The sequence below is a fragment of the Mus pahari genome, chromosome 5 (assembly GCF_900095145.1).
Source record: "Mus pahari chromosome 5, PAHARI_EIJ_v1.1, whole genome shotgun sequence".
NCBI lineage: Eukaryota > Metazoa > Chordata > Mammalia > Rodentia > Muridae > Mus > Mus pahari.
The window spans coordinates 5,380,656-5,387,892 of NC_034594.1; the positions used below are offsets into that span (position 1 = coordinate 5,380,656).

General features: G+C 40.6%; 1 protein-coding gene across 2 annotated transcripts in view; it reads right to left on the bottom strand.

Annotated features, from left to right (window-relative positions):
* Smap1 (small ArfGAP 1) overlaps positions 1-7,237 on the bottom strand; it is a 78,598-nt gene that overhangs the window by 50,604 nt on the left and 20,757 nt on the right. The window lies entirely within an intron of this gene.

Below are 7,237 nucleotides of genomic sequence, written 5' to 3' on the forward strand. Positions count from 1 at the left end.
AGAGAGAGAGAGAGAGAGAGAGAGAGAGAAAGAAAGAGAAAGAAAGAAAGAAAGAAAGAAAGAAAGAAAGAAAGAAAGAAAGAAAGAAAGAAGAAAATGGTAAAAATTAAGCACATCACAGATCCCTCTGCCACATAGAAAGGATGGGGGTGTCTCTCTCTCCTTGTCCCCCTCCCCCTCCCTCCCTCCCTTCCTCCATATTCTACTTTAGGGTTGGAACTGGCATCTGTAAAGGGACACATAGTTTGGACTTCACAGCTAATCCAGACAGAGTTCTCCCTTCAGTTACTCCCAGCTGCTTCTCACAACAATTTATTACATAACAATATATCATAGTTCAAAACTTACACAGAAATCTAAAATAGGTAAAAATAGAAAAATGGGTAGTTTAGTTAAGCAGTTAAGTTTAATTTAGCAGTTAAGTGTCAAACCAAGAAAGGTGAATGAGGTGCCCAGTATCTCAGCTTACTGAACATGTTTTACTGGATATTGTGACAATGCAGGCTCTAATTCTGCAGTTCTGGGACTGACACAAGAATTCTGCTTCCTCAGTAAGTCCCCAAGCTGCCCATGCTGCCATCCACTAACCACATTCTGAAAAGCAAAACTCTAGATTATTCTTAAGTCTTCAATTTAAACATTCAGCACACAAATCACACCACAGAAGCTTAGACTACACACCCACACACACACACACACACACACACACACACACACTTTACACATATATTTATCTATCTAGGCAGGTCAGGGGACCCAACCTTCTGAAAGTGTATTTGGCACATGGTTAAGTACTGTTAGACAAAGCTCACTGAAGAACGTTAATTTCATGTTAAATTTGTATTGTAAGCATCCCTTATTGTTTTTCCTATTTAAATGATTAAAGTTATGGAGGCATGAATTGTTGGGCTGGTTCATTCAAACCTGCCAAATCCTTTACCTTCCCTTTAGCAAAACCAAAAAAAAAAAAAAAAATAGAAGAACAATGAAAACAAGTGACACAAATATTAAGTGACCAATGGACAGAGTATATATCAGGAATACATTCAACAAAGTGATGAATCATAGGTAAATCGCAGAGTATGAGATTACATCATATTGTCCAAAGCAGAATGTAATATGTAGTATTTCTAAACCATAGGTGGCTACTGCAAACTCAAAGTGTATGTGAGGACTAATGTATTGCCTAATTTGCTTTAATATATCAACTGTTTTAAGGGACTAATAATAATGATGCCAACAAGAATAGAAATAAATGTGACTACCAGCACAGAAATAACTGCAGGATTTAGTGGCAGAAAATACAGTGACGAAAGAAAAGACTGAGATGCAAATTCCTACATATTTTAGACTTACTTGTAAAGCACTTGTAAAGCCCTGAAACTTTCAGGTCTGCTGAATGCTTTAAGTGATAGTGACAATGAAATATCAATATCCAGGGAGCAATTAAGAATATTGCTAGGGCTTGGAGAGATGTCCCAGTGGGTGTGGTTAGGAGCACTGTCACGGACTATCTGAAACTCCAGTTCCAGGGGATCCAACACCCTGTTCTGGTCTTCACAGGCTCCAAGCACAAAAGTGATGCACAAACAAAACAACTCCAATCAATCAAAAACTTCAACATAGCAGACACCCTGAGTTTGATAGAAAGGTTATGTGGCAGATGGGCTGGAGTGCATTGCCACAGAAGAGCCATTCTGAACAGAATACCAGTATGGGAGGCACTAAGACCTACAATTAAAAAGTGAGACCTTGGGGCTGGAGAGATGGCTCAGCAGTTAAGAGCACTGACTGTCCTTCCAAAGGTCCTGAGTTCAAATCCCAGCAACCACACATATCACATGGTGGCCTACAACCATCTATCTGTAATGAGATCTGATTCCCTCTTCTGGTGTGTCTGAAGACAGCGACAGTATACTTACGATAGATAGATAGATAGATAGATAGATAGATAGATAGATAGATAGATAGATAGATAGATAGATAGATAAATTTTTTTTAAAGGGAGAGCTGATAAAGCAGAAGCTCTGCAGAGTATATACACATAGAGACAATGCAAACTGAGCCACTGAACAATACCCTAACTAGGTATCTTTTGCTACCATGTCAAACTTCCACCGTCAGAAATGGGTTAAATCTTGAGTCATTCACCAACTCCCACACAACATCACAGGCAATTGCCCAGGTTATTGGATGCCCTCCATAACCTGATGGTAAGGCCCTATTGTTGAAGACAACACTTATATATGTTATCAAGTGCAAAGAAGTTGAACAGATGCCAAGCTACAAGCTAGACCTCTGTTGCCTAGCATTCCTGGTATTTTAAGGTATTCTGCATGCTACCAGAGGAAGGAAGAAAATCATCTCCCAGATACAAACTCTGCAACCCACAACCACAACCTGCTGCAAGATATACTTGTGCAATAATGGCACAAATGTTATGAGAGTAAGCACACAGGCCTGCAGACACAGCTCCACCTCTAACCAGAAAGCTATCTGCAACTTCTACCTGCTGACAAATGGGGAAAAGTCAGTTTTCTTAGTAGGGTAGCACTGGGTACATGAACCACACTCGAGGGTAGGCCAACACAAAATGAACTCAGTATTATTTTGTAGACTTTTTGTCTCATTTTGCTTAATTTGGGCATTTTCTGCCTTATTGGTTTTTTGCTTGTACATTTTGATTTCCATTATCTTCTGTTGTTGTTGCTGCTGCTGTTGTTGAAGATTGTGTGCATTCCTTGTTTTTTGTTTGTCTATTTCTAAAGAGAGAAAAGAACAAAGCTGCATGGGTAGAGAGGCTGGGAGGATCTGGAAGAAATAAGGAGAGGGGAAGCAGGATCACAACATGCTGTATTAAAAGGAAAAACCTTTCAGGGGCTGGAGAGATGGTTCAGTAGCTAAAGGCACCTGCTGCTCTTTCAGAGGACCTGGATTTGACTCCTAGAACCCAACATGGCAGCTCACAGCCATCTGAACTTCAGTTCCAGGGGAATCCAACACCATCTTCTGGCCTCCTGCCAGTACCAGGTGCACAAACATACATGAAGATAAAACACCCATTTACATAAAATGAAAAATAGAAAAAAGAAAAAGCTTTCAATAAAAAAGAAGTGGTACACAGACATGCTTACAGGCAAAATATTAATGCACATACCATACATACATACATACATACATACATACATATATTTTTTAAAAGAATACATGACTAAAGTTCGGTGTGGAAATATGTCTTCAATATAGCTGCAACCGCAGAGCACAAAGTGTGGCTAGAACAGAGAACTGAATACTACATCATGGTGTGGGGGAAACAATGCAAAGCCAAGAGAGAGGCCTTGAGGAAAATATAATCAACTGTGTCCAATGTTGCAAAGCAGCCAAGTAGACTAGCACTAGAAAAGAACATCTGAATGTAGCAACTAGTCATTTGAGCAGTCACTGATGTCCTCACCCAGAGCAGGCAGCGTAAGAAGGGTTCTATAAATTGTCAACACTACATAGTCAAGTGGGAAGCATGAACCTCAACTGAACAAATGCCTGAACCAGACTTGCCCATGGCTATGTCTGAGAGAGTATAGAGACTATCTTGATTACTGATGCAGAAGGGTCTCCCCCACTGTAGTTGACACCATCCCTAGACAAATGGGTCTGAGCTGTCTAAGAAAGCAAGCTGAGCTTGAGGCAGAGAGCAAGTCAGCAAATGGCACAACTCCATGGTTTCTGCCTCTAACTTCTTGCTTTGAGTTCCTTCCCTAACTTCCCTCAATGATAGACTGTGACCTGGAAGTTTAAGTTAAACAGTTCTTCAAGTTGCTTTTGGTCATGGTATTTTATTGTAACAACAGGAAGCGAACCTCTTTATATGGCCAGTAATTGACATATAATTTTGTAAAAATATAAAGTCGGGCAGGGAGGAGAGGAGGGGGGGTAAGGGGAGGGAGGGAGGGAGGGAGAGAGAGAGGGGGGGGAAGGGAATATATAAACAAGGCCCAATTGAATTTTCGGCTAGTTCTTCTGAGAAACATTATTTGGCACTAAGGGTTTCATTTAGTGATCTCTGTGCGCTGCATACCAATCACAGTATCTAATATGAAAATTAAGGCAGTCTTGAGTATACAATCAGCAGATATAACTTTGAAACCTCTAAATTACTGTTGTCAAATCACTAAAGAAGACTTTTCAAAAGAGGCCACAACTTATTCAATACGTAAGACACCTTTCAATACCAAAGGGGGGATCGAAACATCAAATCAGAAGAAAAGCAACTCCCAACCTAGCAATACTGTCCTTTAAAATGAAAGGGAAGGCCAGGCAAAAGGGCTCAGCAGATAAAGTCCCTGCCCCCATACCTAACAGCCTTAACTCAACCCCTGGGCCCCACATGACAGGAGAGAACTAAACCCATGAGTTGTTGTCTTCTGACCTCCACACAAACACCGGAACATTCATGCACACATCAATAGACAAAGGTTAACAACAGGGTGACAGAAAATGCTTACAGACAATTACTTTAAGTATTAATGAACTGAAGTCATAAAAAGATACAAAGCAGAGGAGATTTAGGACCAAGTGTGACAGGTAAGACCTTTAATCTCAGCACTCAGGAAGCAAGTGAATCCCAGCCAGCCTGGTCTACATATTTTGTACCAGTCCAGCCAGAGCTACAGAATAAGAGACCCTGACTCAAAATTCAACAACAAGCTCTAGCTTCATGTTGTCCATGAGAACTTCACTTTAGAATAATATACAGGCTTAAACTGAAAGAAAGAAAAGCAGAGAAAACTAAAGAATCTCCATCATAAGTTATCTCTAGCGATAAAGACCATAGTATGACAAATGGATCAATTTAACACGAATATATAACCACTGTGAAAGAACACACATGTATCGGAGTACTAAGTATAAATACAAACACTGACAGTCAGACAGCAGAAAGTAAAAGCAGCACCCTTCAATAACCTCTCTCAATACCAAACAACAGCACATTTCACAGGATCAAAGTTCAGACCTATTTAGAACTTCTCCCCTAAGAACAGAAAAATATGCATTCTTTTCGGATGTACATAAGACATTTAAGGTTAGATCACATATTAAGCCACAAGCCAATTTTTAACAAATTTAAGATGATCAAAATCATACCAAATATCTTTCCCGCCATGTGGATTGTAACACAATCTAACTCAAAAGCTAGATGGGAAATGCAACCTCTTTTTGGACATATGGTTGGTTTAACATACACAACGCAATAAATGTGATATATCACATTAAAAGAACAAATGATAAAAGTAGAGAATCATCCCAACTGATACAGAAAAAACCTTGGAAAAGCTCAACATCATTTCATAAGAAACTTTCAATATAATAGGTACGGAAGGAACTTTCTCAACAAAGCCATCTATAAAAACTCACAGCAGGGCTGGTGAGATGACTCAGTGGGTAAGAGCATCTGACTGCTCTTCCGAAGGTCTGGAGTTCAAATCTCAGCAACCACATGGTGGCTCACAACCATCCGTAACAAGATCTGGCGCCCTCTTCTGGAGTGTCTGAAGACAGCTACAGTGTACTTACATATAATAAATAAATAAATCTTTAAAAAAAAAAAACTCACAGCAAACACAGTCTATGAGGGAAAACTGAAATCTGTCTGCCATTTGACACAAGACAAGAAAGCCTACTCTCACAATTTTGGTTCAATACTGTACTGGAAATACTATATAAAGAAATCAGACAAGGGCCTGGTGTGGAATGCATTCTTTTATTCCCAGCATTCAAGAAGAGGAAGGCAGATCTCTGTGAGTCCAAGGTCAGCCTGGTCTACAAACTGAGGACAAGCAGAGCTGTCACAGAGAAACCCAGTCTCATTATCCTTTAGATGCCTATTGTTGTTTTTTCTAATGAGAGACAGCAGAAAGGAGGTGGATCTGAATAGGATGGGAACAGGGCAGAGTAGAAGGAGAGGAAATTATTTTTAATAGTCAACAGAGACTAAAATTTGCATTATTTCCCCAGTGGTACATTCGTTAGTCTTTGTAAATAGGGTTAAGAACCACAGGCCACTGAGACTTTATGCAGAGACCTAGGAACACACAGCTCTAAATGGGCTGACTCTGTCAGATTCTTTCCCTCAGAGCCCTTAGAAGAGGAGGTGGAAGAGTGCAAGAGGGAGAGGTCGGAGGACAGCAGGCAAACGGGCCCTCTGAACCACCGGAGCAAATCTCATATGAATTCATGGAGACTGAAGCAGCAACAATCGTACACGGGTCTAGACCAGGCCCTCTGCATATATACTATAGGTTTCAGTTAAGTGCTTTGATGGGACTCCTGAGTGTTTGAACCAGTGGGTCTCTGATTCTTTTGCTTTGTCTTGGGCTCTTTTCTTTCTGTTGGACTGACTTGTCCAACTTTAAAGTGATGGTTTTGTTTTATCTTACACTTTACTTTGTTATGTTGTGTGTTATCTTTAGAATCTGTTCTTTTCTAATGAAAGACTGAAAGGGAGTGGATCTGGAAGGGAGAGGAGGTATGGAAAAATGGGGGGGATAGAGGGAAGGCAAGCTGTAATCAGGATATAGTGTATAAAAATAATCTATTTTTAATAAGAGGGGGAAAGAATCATGGGCTAGTGGGGAGGAGAGTGGATCTGGCTAAGACCTTATCCTGCTGTGAGGAGATAAGCCATGGTGGGTACTAACGATCAAAACGAAGACATTTGTCCCCCACGGTGGCACCTAGGAATGAGGGTACCAAGCTCACTCAAGTTTGGCTACCTTTCCTAACTGAGTGCCTCCATCCTACCCCACTCAGTCCTTCTATCTTAGCAGACATAATAAGCTGCCATACTTCTTATAAGCAAAACGGACCCTGAATCAACAAAAGTTTCCCACTGAGGCCTCATCTTCTAAGACAGAGCAGGGATTGAATCACCAATCCGGGAATCTATAGCTATGCAACTCTATATAATTTACATGGACTCTCTGCAACTAAAATAACTGAAATTTTAACTGTACTTCAACATTTCAAGTATACAGGTCCAGTAACAAAGCACAATATATACACACAATACTGTGGAGAGCTTTGGTACTACTTACAGAAATGTTGGCGAGTACTTGTCACTGGGCTCAAGGAAGTGGGCTCAGAGCCGGGCATGGTGGCGCACGCCTTTAATCCCAGCACTCGGGAGGCAGAGGCAGGTGGATTTCTGAGTTCAAGGCCAGCCTGATCTACAAAGTGAGTT